At 39.3% G+C, this 21,755-nt stretch overlaps 1 pseudogene; it reads right to left on the bottom strand.

Moving 5' to 3' along the window:
- Positions 1-480: 480 nt before the first annotated feature.
- Positions 481-21,755, bottom strand: LOC131830139 (lipase member J-like; annotated as a pseudogene).

Below are 21,755 nucleotides of genomic sequence, written 5' to 3'. Positions count from 1 at the left end.
TTGGCCGGAAGTGGGGCAGACACAGCCCTATCACACTGGTATCCAGGCTCTTTCTTCCCTTTTTTCTTCCCCGAACTCCTTTACGTAGCTTAAAAGTGTTTCTACTCTTCATTCAGCGTAGAGAAAAATTAGCTTTCATATCTGCAAACATTCTCCCAAACTCTTTTTATATCATATATGCTCATCTTTGAAGAAAAGAGAGCACCTTTCTCAAAAAAAAAAAAAAAAAATCCCGTTAAAATTATGCTTTTAGTTACTTAAAACACAACAGACTGCTTTGGGCCATGTTGGAATCTGCCATTTCCCTTCATATGACAAATGTCACTGATTTAATGAATGGAAGGCCTGCGGCAGTGAAGAAAAACAGGGAAAAATTCCAGATCTTATTTAAATAACAGGAAAACCATACATAGCAAGAAAATAATGATTGGCTTTTAAGAGAAATGAAATGGATCCTTCAACACAGACTACTGTAGTTCTTTATAGACTGCCTTGGATAATGTCAATGATTTCATGGTAAACTTGCTGATATACATCTAAATGGAACAAAAAGTCTATATGACTGTAGCAAGAAATAGCTTTATGGTAGATAGGGTTAGTAATTTCAGAATGTAGATTTTTCACATCTTGAGGATTGGCCAACAAGTCTTGCCCCCATTCTAAGTCACTGTCAATACGTTCATGTTCCTCACATCGTAAAATGGAGAAGTGGACCAAATGTAGAGGGTTTTCACAGAAAATGATACATAGAAGGTGTTCTTTACTGTTCTTTAAATGATTAATTAATACAAATTTAAAGTAAGTTGAATCTAAAATTATTACTATGATGGAAGCAAGGAATATTGAAAGAATCGTTATTATGATTTTTATTTAGAAATAGATCAGATACAAATCAAAACTAGACAATTTGCTCTAATTAAGGGTGTTCAAACATGCCACAGAAGGAATTTCAGTTTTATTTATAAGGCATGAAAGTATTTTAATCAAAATTTTCTGTAGCTGGGACGCCTGGGTGGCTTAGTTGTTGGGCATCTGCCTTTGGCTCAGGTCATGATCTCGGAGTCCTGGGATGGAGCCCCACATTGGGCTTCCAGCTCAGCGGGAAGCCTGCTTCTCTCTCTCCCACTCCCCCTGCTTATGTTCCCTCTCTCACAGTGTCTCCCTCTATTAAATAAAAAAAAATCTTTAAAAAAAATTTTTGTAGCTGTGTAGCTGCCAATGTATCTATCAATAAATGGTAAATATTGGAGGTGGGAGCAAGTCTGATTTTATTGATTTTAATCTTTCCATTTTACTTCGGAGTTTTACACAAGCAAACCACATCGGGCATGAAGTTTAGCTAAGGCAGAAGAGGATAATGGGAAAAATAATTTTGAAGATGGCAGACTTGGGTTCTAATATCTCAAGATTTCTGTCATCTTATTCAAACAATATTACCATCTTCTCATTAACTTTGTCTTTTCCTCATAATTACAGGTTTGTCTTATTTACCCAAATACAATCAAGAGCTTTTAGGGTCAAGAACCATATTATGCCTTTTATTTCTTATTTAACTAACCATGGAGCTACGCGTATTATACACACAATATTTTTTCTCCTGAGGGAAGATGAATTACTCTACAGCCTGTCAAACTTCTCCAGGCTTAACTGCGGTATTTGTTGTTAAAATACATGGAAAATCTGGAAAAGCCCCCATTGGATGTGAGACTATGGAGCCAAATCATGGCAGCCTTTGCCTGCTGGTCCTTCTCACTGTTATTATCTTCTCGGGCTTTACACGAGCCCTTCTCTGTAGCCACCTCCTCTGAACTGACCCAGGAGATAGTTTTCAGCTTATGCATAATTATGTACCTGATTAAAATGAACCAAGTTCAGAGCAGGACTGCCCCAATCAAAAACTCTCAAGTGACTAGAATGAAAAACCTGAAAGAAAAAGAAAATTTAAAGCAAGATTATACTCTTCTGTTTTTTACAGTGCAGCTGGTAAAGTGAGGTGTGAATTTCATATACTGTCCCTCTGTATTTGGTCCGTTGGAATATATATGTGCAGGGACACATCTTCACTTCTCCCTTCCTTTGAAAAGGGCAAGAAATGGAAGGGGAGAGGTGGTGAGGGGTAGGGGCATCTATGGAACGCAATTCTATCAGTTTCATATAAATGCACATTCCCCCAAGGCCTTTTACCTTGTTAACGGGAGCCTGTGTGCTCATCATCCCTCCCCGGAAAGCCTCAGCTCCATACACAGAGGACAAAAGTGAGTGTCTACGGGCACCTACGTGGCTCAGTCTGTTACGTGTCCGACTCTTGGCTTCAGCTCAGGTCATGATCTCAGGGTTGTGGGATTTAGCCCTGCGTTGGGCTCAGCACACAGTAGGGAGTCTGCTTGAAGATTCTCCCTCTCCTTCTTCCTCTGCTCCTCCCAGTGCTCATACTCTCTCTCTAAAATAAATGAATATCTCTTAAAAATATACATAAATATAAATATATCTTTAAAAAAATCTTTAAAAAAAAGTGTCTAGTGCTAGGTGCACTAGCACTGAAATGACACGTCCCTAAACATCCTTGCTTCAAACAACAGCTCTCAAGAGCATGTTCCAGAAGCCACCCCTTGCTCCACCTTTCCTAACTGTAGCCTCACCACCACCACCACCTGCTGTGAGCTTCTTAGGTCTAATCTGATCATATCCTAATCTCCCCCTGATAATGTTTTCATTGCAGGAAGTTTCAGACTCTGAGCTTCCAGATCTTCTCTGGGACTCTATCCCTGACAGGTCTCCATGCACCCACCATTTTATCTTCTCCTAACTCCTCCCAACTTCTAAAACTCTCTCTGCCATCTGGAATTCCATCATTAGGTATATCTTAAAACCCATCTATGATGGGTTTCTTTACCCTCCTGCTCTCCGGACAACCTGATTTTCCCCCAACAACACTTCTTACCCTGCAGTTCTTTCATTCCACAAAACCAGCTGAAGTTATTCATGATCTTAGCATTTGTAAAACTTGTCGATTCTGAGGAATTTCCTCACATTACCCATGATGCCATTGGATCCAGCTGTTCATTTCTATCCTAGAGCTTTTTTCCACTTAGTTTCTGAAATACTGTCATTTCATTTCTTTAAATAATTTTTAAAAACTTTTAATAAACATATAACGTATTATTAGCCTCAGGGGTACAGGTCTGTGAATCGCTAGGTTTAGACACTGCACAGCACTCACCATATCACATACCCTCCCCAATGTCCATATCCCCACTCCCTTTCTCCCTAACGCCCCTCCCCCAGTCACACTCAGTTTGTTTTGTGACATTAAGAGTCTCTTATGGTTTGTCTAATACCGTCATTTCTTGATTTTTATTTTTCACTCCCAGCTCCTTTTTGGTTTCTTTGCTGTATCCATCCAACTCCCACTGCCTGACCTTTGAATCCTTCCATGTCTCAGCCTAACTGTGCTCCTCTTCTCCCCATCTGTATTCACTCTGTGTGTGTTCTCATCCAGTTTCTTGGTTTTCAGTGGTGTCCATACTTAAAATGTTTATCCTCTTCTGTAAGTCTCTTCTAAATACTGGACTCCTATACACAATTGCTTATTCAAGTTAAACACTGGGATGCCTCACACTTAACATCTCCAAATGTGAACATCTTCTCTGTCCCTCAAAGCTGCACTGCCACCAAATGTCCCTATCTCCTTTAATGGCAATTGCATATTTTCCTTGCTTAGGCCAGAAAGTCTGGAATCGTCCAAGACTCTTCCCTCTCTCCTTCCACAGAATCCATATTAAATGTCTTTCACTGCATGTTTACAATACACATGTACACTCAGAACCCAACCCTCTTCACCACCCTTCCTGGAAACACATCTGTGCAGGCCATCATCAATCTCGATTATTGTGGTCTCTGAAATTTCTCATTGTTTCCACTTTGATCTACCCAACATGGCACCCAAAGTATTCTTATTCTCCCCCCCCCCAAGTAAACTTTACCCCTAACATGGTGCTTGAACTCATGACCCTGAGATCGAGCATCACATGCTCTGTTGACTGAGCCAGTGAGGTGTCCCCTAAGCATTCCTTTAAAAATGTAGGTCATATCATGTCCGCTCCATGCTCAAAAACCTGAAGTGGCTGCTCACTTAGCTAGAAAGCCAAAGTCCTCCCAATGGAGTACTTGTTCCTTTCTGGCTCTAGTACATTTCTGCTCCCCTTTCCCTACTTCTTTCTCCCTTAATTGCTGACATCAGCCACACTGACCTTTTAGCCATGCCTTTCAGAAATGCTCCTAACTAAAGGGCTTTGCATTGGTTATTCTCTCTGTCTGGAATGCTCTTCCTCCAGGTTGTTCACATTGCTAACTTTCTCGGCTTCTCTAAATCTCGAATGTCACCATCTCATTGAGGCTTGCCTAACCTCTCTGTTCAAAGACACAACCCACTACCCACTGTGTCTAATCTCTTTATCTTGCTTTTTCCCCTTTATTTTTCCATAGCTTTTATTCCCTTCTAAAGTTTTAATAATTTACTTATTTGCTATGCGTAATGTCTGTATATCTAACTGCTAGAATGTCAGCTTAAGGAGGACAGGAATATTTACTTTGTTCTCTGATGTGTACCCTGAGCATAGAATGGTACAGGGCACATAGTAGGTACTCAATAAATATTGTTTCCATAGATGAATAGATGCAAAGGTTACCTAGACTTTCCTGGTCTAGTTATCACCAGGAATGAACTAAATCTAAATATAAGTTAAAGCTTTTTAATAATTTACCTCAAAACAATCACTTAGTAGATTTAGACATGTTAAATGAGAAAGTCCTTCCCAAAATCTCAATGATACTTGAGTTAATTAGTGTTCATTAAATTTAAACAACACTCTTGATCATCACCCTGTTGAACTGTCATAATATTTTTGTTAGTTAAGTCAGAGCATTATTATTAACTCCATTTTTAAAATTAAGGAAACTGACTTTATAAGGAGTAAGTGAGCTTGCTGAGTGTCTCACTAGCCGTAAGTTTCAGAGAAAAGATTCAGTGCCTGATATTTTGATCTCAAGTATACTGTTTCTTCTAAGATTTTATCCTGGCTCTCAACTGTAAGATGATATTCACACTGGATTTTTTCTTCATTAATATTCATGCAACATATATTCTTGAGTACCTGTTGTTTGCCCAGAACTCTTGGCCTTGCATATATAGAAGTGAATAAAACTTGCTCAAGGGCCTTATGAAGTTCACAATTGAACAGAGGAGAGAATGAAGTCTAGTGAGAGACTAGGCATTGGGATACCTGTGTTTTAGTCTTAGGTTTTTAAAATTTTATTGTTATTGTTATTATTATTATTAGTCTTAGGTGTTTTTGAAGGAATAGCTCTGAATATTTGGGCAAGTCAAATGATAAACATGGCCTCAATGATTCCTAGTCTACTATTCCAAATTAACATTTTCTCATTTGTAAAATAGAAAATAGGTATATTGCTCTGATTATTGCTCAGGGTTAGAAGACCTAATAGATTATGATACTAACATATTAGAAACCATGAAGAATTACATAAATAGGTAATAGTTACATTTTATCCTTCTAAATTTATCATCCTATGACAATGGCATGATTCTCAGAATGATGGTGTAAACCACGAGTAGTATAAATAAAATTGTACTAAAAAGCACTTGAAAAGTTATACCTGACTCCAGTGTAGCATATTTTGAACAGATGTCCCTGCTGGGTTATGTGACAAATACACATCCACACCACTCTGAGGGGTTAAAAAATTATTTTTATACTTGGTCCACCCAGAGAAAGTGTAACTTTTGATATTTACTACACTAAATAATTTCAATACAATTTAAAGTATTTTTAAGCAAATATATAAATAAAATATAAAATTATATTTTAATTAAGTACATAAATGTACTTACTAAATATGTAATTTTACATTAACATAGAAGGTATTATTGGATTTCTGAGTTACGTAGTCTGTCATCCCATACTGAAAACAATCTAAACTGTTAGGACTCACACACACGGACCCCTTTTGTGAGCACAAAGGACTGAAAAGATAGAAATTAACAGGAGAAATGGAAAAGGGAAACAAAAAAACCCTCAAAAAAGCAAAGTACTAAAGCCAGTTTTTTCTTCAAGTTATTTGCCAATCCCAGGGAATCTGAAGTTTTATTGTGAGAACTAAGCTAGTTGAGGAAAACAAACAAAAAATCAGCCCAGAGCCTGCCAAGGACAATTAGGAGATTTAAAATGAAACCCTTTCCATGATGAACTGGGCTCCTGAAATGCTACACAACTCCCAGTGAAACAATCAAAAATGCAGCAGCTTTCATGTTAGCCTGTCATCAAGGTTTGAATTAACTACAATGTCCCTGGAAACCTTAGTCAGTGAGCAAGACTTACAATGTCAATGTAGTCCTATCAAAATCTCAGCAAGTTCTCTTAAGGATATCAACAAACTGTTTCTCAGATGGAGAAACGGAAGACCCAGGACAGCCAATACAGTAATACAGTATTGTAAGGGAGGAACAAAGTTGGAGGATGGACATACACAACTTCAAGATGTACTATCAACCTACAGTAATCAAGAAGTGGGGTACTGGTGGAAGAATAGACAAACATCCATAGAATGGAAAGAGGGCCCCAAAATAGATCCCCTATATAGTCAACAGATCTTTGAAAAAGAGAAAAGGCAATACAATTGAGAAACAATGGTATCTTCAACAAATGGTCCTGGAACAACTAGACAATGACATGGAAAAGAAGAAGAAAAAAACAAAAAGAATTGAGGCACAGACCTCACATTTTTTTGCAATAGTTAACTCAAAATAGAACACAGATCTAAATATCAAACTCAAAACTATGAAACTCCTAGAAGATGACCTAGTAGAGAAAATCTAGTTGACTTTGGGTCTAGTGATGGCTTTGTAGATAAAACACCAAAGGCACAAACTATGAAAGAAATAACCGACAAACTGAACTTCTGAGTCAAAAACGTCCACTTTGCAAAAGACAAAGAATTAGAAGACAGGGCACAGACTGGAAGAAAATATTTGCAAAAGACATATCTATGAAGGTGTTATCCAAAATGTACAAAGAACTCTTCAAACTCAACAATGAGAAAATAACCTGATTTAAAAATGGGGCAAAGACCTTAACAGACAGCTCATCGAATAGATGTACAGATAGCAAATGACCATGAAAAGATGCTCTGCATCATACACCATCAGGGAAATGCAATTTAAAAGAACAATGAAATACCACTACACACCTATGAAAATGACAAAAGTCTGAAACATTGACAGCACCAAGTGCTGGTGAGGAAAAAGTCACAGGAACTCTCATTCACTGCTGGTGGAGATGCACAATAGTACAACCCCTTTGGAAAAACAGTTTAGTAGTCTCTTATAAAACAAAAGGAATCCTTGTCACATGATCCAGCAATTGCACTCCTTGGTATTTATCCAAAGGGGGTAAAGACTCGTGTTCACGCAAAATCTTCACATTGATCTTGATAGCATCTTTATTCATAATTGTCAAAACTTGAACCATAATGTCCTTTAGTAGGTGGATAGATACACAGTGATACATCCCGACAATAAAATATTTTTTTCAACACTAAAAATAAATGAGATACCAAGCCAGGAAAAGACATGGAGGAACCTTGAATGTTTGCTACTAAATGGACGAAGGCAATCTGAGAGGGCTACAAACTATGATTCTAACTACATGACATTCTGGAAAAGGCAAAACTGTGGCAGGCAGTGAAAAAATCAGTAGTATCAGTGGTTTCCAGGATTTAAGAAGGGAGGGATGAGTAGACAAAGCACAGAGGATTTCTAGGGCAGTGAAAATATCCTACATGATACTGTAATGGTAGGTCTATGTCATTATACATTTGTTAGAACTCACAGAATGTAGAACACCAGAGTGAACCACGCTGTAAACTATGGATTTGGGGTACTTATGATGTGTCCATGTAGGTTCATCAATTATAACAAACAAAAAGTACAACCTGGTGGTCCTTGCCATATCCAAGATCATCTAGGTTTTTCCTGATGTGACCTTCTAGGAGTTTGATAGTCTTACATTTCACATTTAGGTCTATGATCCAAATCTGAGTTAACTTTGTGAAGGTTATTTTATTGTTTTGTATGTAGACATCCAGTTGTCCCAACACTATTTGTTGAAGAGACTATGGTTTTTCTAGTGCACTGCCTTTCTCCTTTGTCAAAGATCTGTTGATGGTGTTCATGAGACTCTGTGTCTGCACTCGGTATTCTGCTACACTGATCTTCTTGTTTCTTTCATTAATTCCACGCTGTCTAGATTACTGTAGTTGAAGACTAAGTCTTAACGTTCAACAGTACCAGTCCTCCAACTTTGCTCTTTCTCTTCAATTCTGTGTTGGGAACTCCAGGTTTTGCTTCCCTCCATAAACGTTAAAAGTCATTTGTCAATGTCCTTAAATTAGCTTGCAGGGATTTTGGTTGCCTTGAATCCACAGACTAAATTGGTAAGAATGGACATCTTGACAACTTCTCTTTCTTTGACTGAATAAATTGATTCTTGCTGGTAAATTATTAAATGGTACAGGTGCAGGAACCAACCAGTAGTCTGAATGCCACAACTGCTTCTGCTAAATCCGTTTTTTTTTTTTTTTAATTTAATGTGCTTAAAAAGTCTTAGAATGAATGAGTACATCTGTAATAGCATCTATACACAAACTGTACGGCTTTGGGAATAGTAGCTTGAGCCCCTAAACGGTGTCCCACTCCAGGAACTTTGATGAATGCCTGAAGCTGGTAAGGTAATTAGCAGGCACAAATGCCAATTACAAAAGGGTCAATAAGAAAAGGAGTGTTAGGAACCAAGACATAAGAGCAGAAGTTGTTAAAAAAAAAAGAGAGAGAGAGATAGAAGATGGGGTGCCTGGGTGGTTCAGTGGGTTAAGCCTCTGTCTTCAGCTCAGGTCATGATCTCAGGGTCCTGGGATCGAGTACTGCATCGGGATCACTGCTCGGCAGGGAGCCTTCTTCCTCCTCTCTCTCTCTCTGCTTGCCTCTCTGCCTACTTGTGATCTCTCTCTGTCAAATAAATAAATAAAATCTTTTTTTTTAATTAAGTGATAGGAGAGAACTTAAATACAAGAAACTTCAGGAAACTAACACCCAATAGTAAAGGCCAATTAAAAGACTCAGCACAGCACCTGCTCTCTGTTCCGTATGAAGAGCAAGACAAATCAGAATGCAAAATAATCCCAGCATGCTCACGCTGATTAGTTTCAGAATGTTGATGTAGTCCCCAAACCAGGAAGGCGAAGACTCTATCAGTACACGTGGATGAGTCATACAATGACATGTAAGGCATAAAGTACTATTAAGAGCTGCTTTCTAAAAATGGACAAAGTACATTTCAAATTCAATTTGTTTTCACCATATATAAGTTCTCCTGGTCATAACCATTTATCATAAGCAATATATCGTGGCAAATCTTACCAATAATCTTCAGTGGACACAGCTTTGAACCAACAAATCTTTTGAATGAGGTATTAGGTAGGAAGTCTTTGTTGCCAAAAAAAGCCTGTAAGACAAGTTTACTTTACTCATATTTGGAAGACCAAAATAATTATTCAAGGAATGGTCCAATTTGATCATTATATTTATAATGAAATGCACTGTCTCACATTATTAGTTCAAAATATTTAAATGAGAGAGGTGCCTGGGTGGCTCAGTTGGTTACGTGGATGACTCTTGATTTTGGCTCAGGATATGAGATGGAGTCCCATGTTGGGTCCATGCTCAGAGCAGTCTGCTTGTCCCTCTCTCTTCCCTACCCTGCCTCCCTTGCCCTTGTGTTCTCTCTCTCTCTCTCTCTTTCAAATAAGAAATTAAAACCTTTAAAAGAAATAAATTTATTTATTTTTTTAAAGATTTTATTTATTCATTTGACAGACAGAGATCACAAGTAGGCAGAGAAGCAGGCAGAGAGAGGAGGAAGCAGGGTCCCCACTGAGCAGAGAGCCCAATGTAAGGCTTGATCCCAGGACCCTGGGATCATGACCTGAGCTGAAGGCAGAGGCTTTAACCCACTGAGCCACCCAGGCGCCCTAAAAGAAATGCATTCAAATTAAGGGCAAAACTTGGAAGCAGGAGATAGAGATAAGCTGACTACTGGATTTTCCTTCAAAATGAGAAGTCCAAAGCTATTATAAATAAAATCTTATTCATTTGTAAAAACAAAAGAAAGAATCCAGTGTCACTGAAACCAAAAAATTAAATTCATGCAAACATAGTCAAGACCTTTTATTTTGAAATGATAGAATCATTGTCATTTTGTATTATCAGCTATGCAAATGAATAACATACCTTTAACACTGACCTCCATTTGTATGCCAATTTAATTAAAGGTCTCTTTGAGTATTTGATGGAAAAAACTGGAGCTAAGGTAAAAAATTTTTTGATTCTTTCAGCTATCTGTGGTATTGTGGAAAATGTTATGAACGCTGAAAGAAAACAAGACAGAAATTAACTATTCTTACACCATTACTGGCATGTAAGAAATGATATCATGGCAAGTGAGAGTAAATTCAATATGTTATGACCACTAATTGACTCATTCATTTCTCAATTCCCTTATCAAACATTTCTCGGTCACCCAGTATGAGACCTACATATCAATCAAACATCATACTGATGATTAATATTAAAAACAATGTCTAGACCATAAACAATGGTAAATCAACAATAAAAGAGTCTTGTAACACCATAGTTGAGAAATCAGAAACAATATTGAAGATTTCTATAACTGGCAATGTGAGAATTTCGGATATTTGAATCTTACACTTTAGGTGATAGATCCAATACATGTCAAATTGTTTTCATATTTATTTTTAATATATTTTAAAACACCCTTGCCTTATTGTGCAGATGATACTAGTTTATATTTTATTGTTAGTTTAGAGTCATTAATATGACAAATAGTTTTCCCTTTTATGACATCTTATCAAGCTACATTCTTGCACATCTTTTTTTATTTTTATAGCTTTTCTGTTTTCTGAGTTCTAAGAAGGCACACAATCAGAGAATCATATAACATATTAGAAGTCAGTAAATTCTAGCACATAGTCACTTCTTTCTTAATAATTTTCCAAGATTCCTGGTTCCAGATAACTGTTACAGATGGAAAATCCAGAGTACAACTCACACACATGATTAATAAATGTCAGAGAAAAGATCTGTGGAAAATCGGATTAGACTGTTCTTCAACATACTCTTTTAAAGCAGGGTGTGTCTTATTCCTATAAGAAAATGATCATTTTTCAGCCTAGAAAAGACTCAGTGAATACTGGTTGCTATTATCAAGTAGGCTTTGTAACTTCCCCAGTAGAAAGAGTGGGAGTAAGAAAGTTTACCACATCATGTAAGAGAATTATGTTGGGTTTTAGAGAATTATCCTCTGAAAGTGAAACTATTACACATTAGATGGAAGCATTGTTGCTGTGAGCTAAAAGAAGTTCTTTTTTAGTCTCTTTAAACATATGAAGGCTTAGGCTCATCTTTGTGCATGTCTAAAGTTTAATCTGTCCTAAATGCGTAAGCATTAATGGCTTTCTCACATCCCCTCCTCATGAGGTCCTTTGCCACACTTAAATGACAATTATAAGTATGAAATTTCTATTTGTGGAACAAGGGGTAGTTATGATCTCACTTTGATCCCAAGATGGATATCCAACTTCTGAACGCTTGGGAACAAAGACAACCTGTTATTACATGAATTCTTTGTGACTAGAGAAGACAAGGTAGAAAGAGGAAGGGGGTAAGTGTCCAGGGCCAGGCTGTGGGTCTTCTTCCCGGTGCTCTGTTTTGTGTCACTTGTAGCTCTGGGAGCTTGCCCACATCCTTAGGAGGTATGTCTGCAAACCCTACAAAAGACATTGCATACTATGAGCCACAATCCTTCTGGCCATACCAATAGTGGTGCTCTGGGAATGGCCTATATAAAATATTTCCTCTTGTCCCGTGTGTTTCACGATGAAGCTGATGGAGGCTGGGAGGTTGTATTTTGCCATCTCGTTAAAACTACAAGAGAAAAAGGGAAGTTGAAATCCCCTTGCTTCCAGAATGTGATGCTAACCCTTGAAGATAATGAACAGGTAAGTGAAGGCAAACAATTTTCCACTCTCTTTGGGTATTATCAAGAAATTATAGGGTGGGGCACCTGGGTGGCTCAGTGGGTTAAAGCCTCTGCTTTCAGCTCAGGTCATGGTCCCAGAGTCCTGGGATGGAGTCCCACATCAAGCTTTCTGCTCAGCAGGGAGCCTGCTTCCCCCTCTCTCTCTGCCTGCTTCTCTGCCTACTTGTGATCTTTGTCTGTCAAATAAATATATCAAACCTTAAAAAATATATATGTTTAAAAAAAAAGGAAGAATTTTAGGGCCCTTGGGTGGCTCAACTGGTTGAGCATCTGACTCTTGATTTCAGCTCAGGTCGTGGTCTCAGGGTGGTGAGGTCGAGCCCTGTGTCTGGCTCTGCACTCAGTGTGGAGTCTGTTTGAGCTTCTCTCTTACTTCTCCTAGGCTCCTCCCCACTCGTGCATGTGCATGCACTTTCTCTCCAGCTCTCTCTCAAATAAATAAATATTTCTTAAAAAAGAAGTTTTGTGATGTAATATATCTACTTAATAAAGACTTCCGTGAGAACACAAAGTCAGGGAATAAAGTAGCCCCAAGATAGTCTTATAAAGAGGCTGTTTATTTTACATACAGGGAGATAAAGTAAATATATAGGTTAAGGAGCAAAACAATGGAAAGGGTGGGGTTAGCCAATAAAGGTTACTACTGACAAACGAGATACACACTTAAGGTCAAACAAGCATTCTTTCATTTTCAAGCAAAAACTGACATAAATTGTGATGGTCTGTTACAAGACCTGATTAAGAAAAGACACTTCTGTTCTACTTTATTTCATTCAAACGCAAGACAATATATTTGACACACTCATAAAATAAAATGAAACATTACTTGATGTTATTTGTACCTGAAGGCCCAGAATTCTTTGGAATTTGTCTTCAGGTACTTGTGTTTCCTGGACCAGGTGGTCCCCTGCTATTCCCCATCCACACATCTTAACCAGCATCTACCGGAATGAAGCCCAGGCTATTGTTGGGCAGAATGGAGATCCAGCTGCTGGCAGGTGTAAACAAACCATGTTGCAAATAGACAACAAACCTCTGAGCTAGAAAAAAAAAATGCAGAGAATTTCTTCTTAAATGTTGTAGTATCTGTATAAATCTTATCTGAAGTTAAATATTTTAACACATGACAGTTTGAAGTTTTAAAAATATATTTTTACATTTTATATTGTATAAATATGGTAAATTTTTCATGTTTAATGTCATTGTATGTCAGAGTTGTTTAGCAAAGTTTACAAAGTTGGAAACAGCAAAGTTTACAAAGAATTTTTTTTTTTTTTTTAATGACCAAGTATATCATTAGGTCATGTCTCACTTAAATATATAAACTTTAAAGATTAGAACATTCACATAGCTAATAGTCATGTGAGTACTCATATACATTTTATTTTATTTCTATTTTAGAGAGAGAGAGAGAGAGAGAGCAGGGGGAGGTGCAGAGGGGGAGGGAGAAAGAGAATCTCAAGTAGACTCCACATTGAGCACGGAGCCCAACATAGACCTTGAGCTCACCACCCTGAGATCATGACCTGAGCCAAAAACAAGAGTCGGACATTTAACTGAGCCACTCACGCTTCCATCATATACATTTTAAATAGCATATTACAGTAGATGTCAGCCAGACACTGGTCTTAGCCACTCCAGTGCTGTGCAGTGGGCTCATGAAAGAAGTAGCCAGGGTGAGAGAGATGTAGGTTAACTTGGGCCCCGCAGTGTGGGTGCCTCACCAAGGCTACTGCTAGGGAAGTATGTCTGACCTGCCTGCAACAGAGGTCTCACAGGGTACCATCCCCTCAAGGAAATCAAACCAGCCACTTGGAGACTAGTTGGGGGACATCAGAGAAATGTCAGAGTCCTGTACCCATCGTGGGGTCTAGAGCAATTTGTTACCACTCCTTGTGCTGATTGCCTACTCAGGTCCTGGTGGGACAGAGCAAGCATCTCTCCTTCCATACCTTCCACTCTGGGGACTGACTGCTGGAGTTGGAGAGAAGAGTAAGAGGGCAATCTAGAAGGATCTGGAAGATGAAGATAACTGGTATCACAAGCAGTTCATACTTAATTTGTATCAACCACTTCACCCTCACTGTTCTTCCCTCATTCTTCACAATTGCCTCGTGAGTGTTTTACTCCCATTTTACAGTAGAGAAAAGTGAGACTCCAAGAGGTTACATTAACCTGTCTGAGGTCCCGGAGATCACAGAGCTGTTGGGTGGCCATCTGGAATCCAGTCTTCTCAGGACACTGCGGTTCCCGTTTCCACCACGTGGTCCCTAGTAGCTTGCTCAGAGAGAGTTTTTAAAACTCCTAATGAAATGCACTGCATAAATTTTTTGGGGGGGAAGAAAACTGAGGTGATACTTAATACCCATCAAATGTTTCTATCTTGAGTGGCCCATATTATGTGTCATAGGATGAAATATGGTCTCTGCCCTTAAAAGCAGCTCAGTGGAAAGGAGTCCCGGTACAGCCAGGCCAGGTGCAGCGTGAAACAGATGTCTACACCCATGTTCATTTATCCAGACTCAGGAGCATCCCTCCCTCACCAGCCCCTCTTCTGTGTTCATCAGAATGAGGTAGTGAGCCAAAGGGATCTGTTTGAAGAGATCTGGGGACACATTGAGATAAAGGTATTTAAGAAAAGGGACCTCATCGTCTGATTCAGCTTTTCTGTTAAATTTTCATGATCATATTCAGTATTGCAGTGTCTAGCTCTCAGGCCACTGCCATAGAGGGTGATGATCACTTGAAAATTGGACTAAAATCTCAAGTCACTACTGGTAAAACTGGTGTCCTATGTAGGCAACTCTCAGAAGATTTCATAGTTTCAACACGAGCATAATTCTAAACCATCATAACTGTTCTCTGATCTGCATCCCTGAGAAAAAGATTTAAGTGTATATATATATATTTTTCAGATTTTATTTATTTATATGAGAGAGAGAGCACAAGCAGGAAGAGCACCAGCAGAGGCAGAGGGAGAAGCAGACTCCCCACTGAGCAGGGAGCCCAATGTGAGACTCAATCCCAGGACCCTAAGATCATGACCTGGGCTGAAGGCAGACACTTAATTGGCTGAGCCACCCAGGCTCCCCAGATCTAAGTGTGTTTGTTATTCCCACTTCAAAGATTAGAAAATTGTGCAATGGTGACACAGTTAATGAACGACCCAGTTAGTCTGAGTCCAGGGGCTGGGCCTTCCCCATTCCATCACACTTCCCACTATTTATGTGCTTCTCATACCCAACACATGAGCCATGAGTTTGCAGGTAGAAGAACCACAGTGGAAGGGCAAGATGCACAGTTGTTCACTTCCCGTGTTTTCATGTTCAGTGTGGAAGGCAGAAGAATGGCCCCTCAAAGATGTCCTGTCCTGATCCCTGGAACTGGGGAGTATGTTGTGTTACATGGTGAAAGGGAATTTGGAGATGCAGCTAAGGGTCTGAAAATGGGGAGATGATCTCCGTTATCCAGGGACCTGGTGTAATCTCAGAGGTCCTTGTAAGTGAGAGCGGGCGGGGAGAATCAGAGGCAGATGAGCTGTGCTGTGAGAACAAAGCTCAGAAAGATGTTCTTGGTGGCTTTGAAGATGAAAGGGGCTACAGACCCAGGACCATGGGTGGCCTTCAGCATGAAACACATTCTCCCAGTGATCCTCCAGAGGTGTGCACACAGCCTCGTGGGCACCATGTTGTTAGCTCTGGTAGACCTATTTCGGACTCCTGTGAGGCAGTGTATGTGTGGCATTCGAAGCCACTCTGTGTGTCATAATTTGTTATAGCAGCATGAGAAACTACAATTCCCAGGAATTGTTTTCATTAGTAATAATGTTTTTTTCATAAAATTAGCTCATTCTTACCTGAGAATGATCATCAAATTGAACATTACAATCATTACTGACTGAATATGTAGGAACTGTGAGGAATTTGCCTCTCTTCTCTCTTACAAATGATCCCAATTGACTGTTTTCTCTGACAGTTTGAAAGAATATTTACATCCTTACAGTTTTGTGAAGTTGAGTACTGATTGTCTAACTAGTTTCAAGGAACTTGAGAGCAATTTACTTGGAAATGATCTATGAACTTATTTAGACCTTTTAATGAGACCATTTTTAAATTTTTTGCTTTGTTTTGTTTTGTTTTATGGTGGAAAGGGTTGCCCCTTCATAGAGGATTACTTGTATCTTGCCCGTTATTGGGAAAGCCAAAATTGCTTTGAAGTTTCAAGATGCTGATGTTTTTGGAAATGTATTTACTTCACCCGCGATAAAATCTATTTTATCTGCAATTGGTTTCACTTCAAATGTTGTAACGATGTTTCTGTAAGTTTCGTAAGACCCCACTAATTATTTGACAAGAAATGTGGCTGCCAAATTCATAAAGTTCCAGGAAGCACACCAGAACTACCAGAAGCAGATGCCAGGATGGGCAGTTGGAGTCACTTTTCCATCTCCTTCCACCTGGAGCTCAGTGACTTTGGACTTGGAGTGTTCTCTTTAGGTTAGTGCCATCACAAACCAACGTGAAAAGAGAAAACAATTTAAAAGTAAATAGAAGGAAGTCTTGGGGTGCCTGGGTGGCTCAGTAGGTTAAGCCTCTGCCTTCAGCTCAGGTCATGATCTCAGGGTCCTGGGATCAAGCCCCGCATCTGGCTCTCTGCACAGTGGGGAGCCTGCTTCCTCCTCTCTCTCTGCCTTCCTCTCTGCCTACTCGTGATCTCCATCTGTCAAATAAATAAAGAAAAATCTTTAAAAAAAGAAGGAAGTCTTGAACTAAGACATATCTCTGAAGGTTGTGTCAAGCAAGAGGTTGATACCCCGTTTAGGACCATTGCTTCTGAACAGTGAAATGAAAAAGCTGGCACTCACTTGTCCTCAGCCTTTTGTCCTCTGTGCACCAGTACGCACAGACCCACACCACGGATTTGTTCCAGTTAGTGTGTACTGGACATCTATTGTTGGGACATCACAGTCTCCAACAATTCCTTCCTTGTCTTTTACATACTACAACCTGCCAGCTAACCATCGTCTTGGTGTCTTGGTAAGAAATTAATTTAGGGTTTGAAAGTTCTTGCTGTCTTTGAAGTAACATTGTTGGATTTTCTAACACCTGTTATGCAGAATTTTACTTAGCCTGCACAATGATTAGTTTATGGCTAGTTAAGAAAGATTTTTAACATTTCTTGCCTTGTTAATTTTTTGTTTGATTATTGACATATGACATCGGTTTTCTGAATTGTGGATTAGATGATAATATTTCTATTCATCTCCAGCATGAAGGCAATAATCTACTAATTTTTTTTGTTTTCTATTTATTTATTTATTTATTTATTTAATTTATTTTTTATTTTCAGCATAACAGTATTCATTATTTTTGTACCAAACCCAGTGCTCCATGCAATCCGTGCCCTCTATAATACCCACCACCTGGTACCCCGACCTCCCACCCCCCGCCCCTTCAAAATCCTCAGATTGTTTTTCAGAGTCCATAGTCTATTTTTAACCACTATCATTATGAGAAGTTTTTTTCAGTGGGAGTGTTCATTGACGTGTTCATTGTTTCTTATATGAAAGTCAGAAAACAAACAAACACACCAGTGTGTCTGCAATAAGCACAAAGGGCACAGCCTCATTCTTCTACTAACTGTGCTCAACATAAATCAGTGAACTCTGTCTTTATTTGAACTGTTCAGAGTTTTTAAAGTCATCATTATTTATTTTAGAATTTTAGAATTTTCATTTTTGGTTCTAGTAGGTGAAAAGATCAGCAAAGCATTTTTTTTTCTTTTTACAATAATTTACAATGTTCTGAATAGGTGACAGTTCCAGAAGACTCTTTTGCATTTACCGATGACTTTACAATAAGCTGAATATAGAAAGTGAATATAGAGTTTTACATGTTACTATGAGTAGGGTATCAGCAGTCAGATATACTTAGGACGGTTAGAGAATTATGTAGGTTTGAATGTTTATTTTCATTCTTGATGTGAAAGTAATTGCAGAATTCTCCTATTATTACAATATGTAAATATTTAATGTATTCCGCATTCTTTATAATTACTTTTCAGTAGCCCTCGACATGCCAGACATGTATTTTTTCCCTCAATAATCCCCCAAATTTAGAACACTATATTTCCCATGAACATACATGTAATTTTTAATTTAGTGATTATTTATGGAATTCAAATTCTTAGAATACCTCCAAATGATTCTCTTAGTTAACTTTTATTGTTCATTAGTGCTACTGATAAAATGTTTTTATTTAAAATTTCCAGTTAATCCAAGTGCATAATTTGGATATTTTCCCTGAAATGGCAATTCTCACACTGTTTTTATTTCGAGATAGATGTAGAGCGAAACAGCATGGAAGAAATTGTCAAGAAAACAATACCTTTTGACAGAATGAACTTCTAGGAACTGTCAGCTCGTTCATAATAAGAGCCACATAATGCCGAATTGTGCTGTTTGACCTTCTCGGATAAGCTGATGCTGGAAACTCGCTGAAGCATTACCTTACCGTCATCCTCAAACAAGGACCAAACGGGGTGATCCCAGGGGCGCCTGGAAGACAGGACTGCCGTGTTAATTCTGCATTTCCATATTGTACAGTACAAACAGCCTACCATCTTTCCAACTTGAATTTAAAGCAGTCGGACTCCAGATCAAGCAGAACTCGTCTTCTCTCTGAGAGCATCCTTTCCAGAGGGATAGTTCCCACCTCCATCATGAAAGAAGACAGGAAGTCACCAGTCATCCACATCCAAGTTAATGGTGTCCTCGAGGGGTTGTAGGTCACTCAGGCACATGTGCTGTTTGTTTTCTCAGAATTGAGTGGTTCTGGGCATCCCTGCTTCTCAGAGTGCGCATCCCCTCCATATGCAGCATTTTAAATTGAAGTAAGAGACCCTGGAAATGATTCTTGAAAGTCAAAGCCTTTAGTTTGATGGCCAGATATCCTCAGGTATTTCCCACCTCAAAGTTCCCCAAACTCTTCTCCTTTGTACTGTGAGAATAACAGGGGTACAGGAGGAGAGCGCTGAGGAGATGTGTCGAGCCAAGGAGAAGATAGACAGCAGTCCTTCCAGCTGGTAGAAATCGGAGGGAGGGCACCAGAGTGCATTCACCTCACCACAGACCAGTCCAGGGCAGGAATATGCAGCTGTCGGCCTTTCTTTATCCCACCGGGTACTTCCAAATGACACAAACACACAGAAGGATGTAGAGAAATCCTGTGACTCTGAATGAAAAAGAGAAAAAAGAAGGAAGAGCTAACACTTAAATAGTGCTTGCCAGGTCCTGTCTAAATGTTTTAAGTATATTAACTAACTTAATTCTAGCAACAACCCTCACATTATTGTCCTCATTTTCATGAGGAAACTGAAATACAGAGAAGTCAAGTAGCTTGCCGGAGACACAGAGCTTGTAAATGACCGAGCCTGAGCAAGGACTCCCACCCAGCCTGCCTGGCTACACCCCTCACTGTACGGCTGTGCCTTGAACTTGTCAGACTTCACTGGAAACAAGTATTTCAAGGACAGTGTTGTCTGAAGAATCATGACTATTAATATCTATGACTTTATCCATTCTGAAGCAAAAGCCTTCTGGTGTCTTAGACATGTGCTTCTTGGTCATTCAGATTTCAAGTCATCAGTTGGCCACTAAGACCTATTTTAGGAACCAGTTCTCACGTAGACTAGCTTGTTGCAACCCAGGGGCCAAAGATACTTTCTGCTGTCATTTGAACCCATTCACAATATTTGCATTTTATTATGATTAATTTACAAATATCACCTAAGGTGTGTGAAGTATGTTTATGTGTATTTAGTGCCTTTTAACCAATTGTTTCTGTTAAATAAATATCTTTGTGCATTTTAGGTTTGCTTTTCCAGAGGCATTTCCTGGTCTTCTGTGTCTCTCTTGACCAGACATGATTTCTCTTTTTTAAAAAAATGTACTTATCTATTTTAGAGAGGGGGGATGGGGGGAGTAAGGGGAAGAGGGAGAGGAAAAGAGAGTCTCAAGCAGACTTCATGTTGAGTGCGGAGCAGGACACAGGTTCAGTCTTCAGACCCTGGGGTCATGGTATGAGCTGAAACCAAGAGTCAGATGCTTAACTGACTAAGCCACCCAGGAGCCCCCAGACATAATTTCTTGAAAGATAATTTGGATTTTACTGGACAACCACCAGACAACCTATTGGTCTGTCTGGATTTAAAATATATACCAACAAAGTGTGAAGTGGCATTGGAGAAATTTCAGAAGAAGATGGAGAATGTCCAATTTTAGTTTGGATTTTTTTTTGTAATATTGAAGTGAATTTATTTAATGTAGATATTATTATTATTATTATTATTATTTAGGATTTTATTATTTTTAAGTAATCTGTACATCCAACACGGGGCTCAAACTCACAACCCCTAGAGTAGAAGTCACGTGCTCTTCTGACTGAGCAAGCCAGGCTCCCCTTTCACATGTAGGTTTTAATTTTTCTTGTCTGAAGTGTTCACTTGGCAAGCGAGAAGAGAGAGACCTTAGGCAGGACCCAGGGCAGAAATGACCTAGGGACTGTGGGGGAGGGAGGGAAGAGCAGTAGACGGGGTTGGGGGGTGTCAGGGTTGAGGGGCCACTGGCAGCCACGTGGGTCATCAGATAGCATGAGGGGTTAGGCTGGAAATACTGAGCAAAGGATTGTATCTGAGGCCTGGAGACAAAGGGGAAAAGGGCAGAGAAGTGGGAACACATAAGGCAGGGTCAGCTGAAAGAAGTCCAGCAGTTTTAAAAACACCGTTCAAGAATATTCTGTGTGACGTCATCTGAGCCACCAACTGGACCTTGCCTTGCTCTGGGGGTAACTGTCTTCATTGTTGTGTTCTAGGAAAGGAATGGTTTTCTGTCACTCAAGAGTCTTATGAGGGCTGAGGGCATTTGTATTATATTTTTTGATTACAGTTGCAGATGCTGCTTATCTTATTTTTGTAAAACGCAGAGGGAAGCCTTCCAAGGGCTTTCCTGCTCTTGGGTCTCTTTGTAATCAAATTTGCTTCTCCAGCAGTAATGGTAGCATCTATTATCTCACCTGAGCCACCAGCCATCGGATTGCCTTGCGGCTTCTACATCACTTGTGGTTTGTGGACTGTCCTGCAGTGCTGTCTAGTGTTCCTGACAGTAGGTTTTAAGCGCGTAGCTGATTTATACTGCCTGGGATTTTCCCATCTCTTCCTAGCACTTGAATTTGGCAAAGCAATCACTTGATCTTTTCCACCCCGTGTTCAGGCCTCCCTGGGAGGTCATTGGTGTCACACCAAGAAATACTTCCCCATTGACAGAAAAAATGTTTGCATTGGAGTAGGGAACATCACCCCCTCTGGAAGATAGGCATGTTGTCATTTCAGATGAAGGAATGAAAACAAATAAGCAAATAAGAACATATTTTTCCAAATGCACTGAGTCCGCAACAGATCTGGAAAGGGAGTTCTCGTACTTCTCTTGTACTCCTCGTTCCCAGGCACATTCTTGGGCTTTCTTCTCTTCTCACCAGAGCTCTGGTTCCTGCAGCACAGAATAATCAT

Source organism: Mustela lutreola, chromosome 4 (genome assembly GCF_030435805.1).
Source record: "Mustela lutreola isolate mMusLut2 chromosome 4, mMusLut2.pri, whole genome shotgun sequence".
Classification (NCBI taxonomy): Eukaryota; Metazoa; Chordata; class Mammalia; order Carnivora; family Mustelidae; genus Mustela; species Mustela lutreola.
This window is presented reverse-complemented; position numbering and strand designations above follow the sequence as displayed.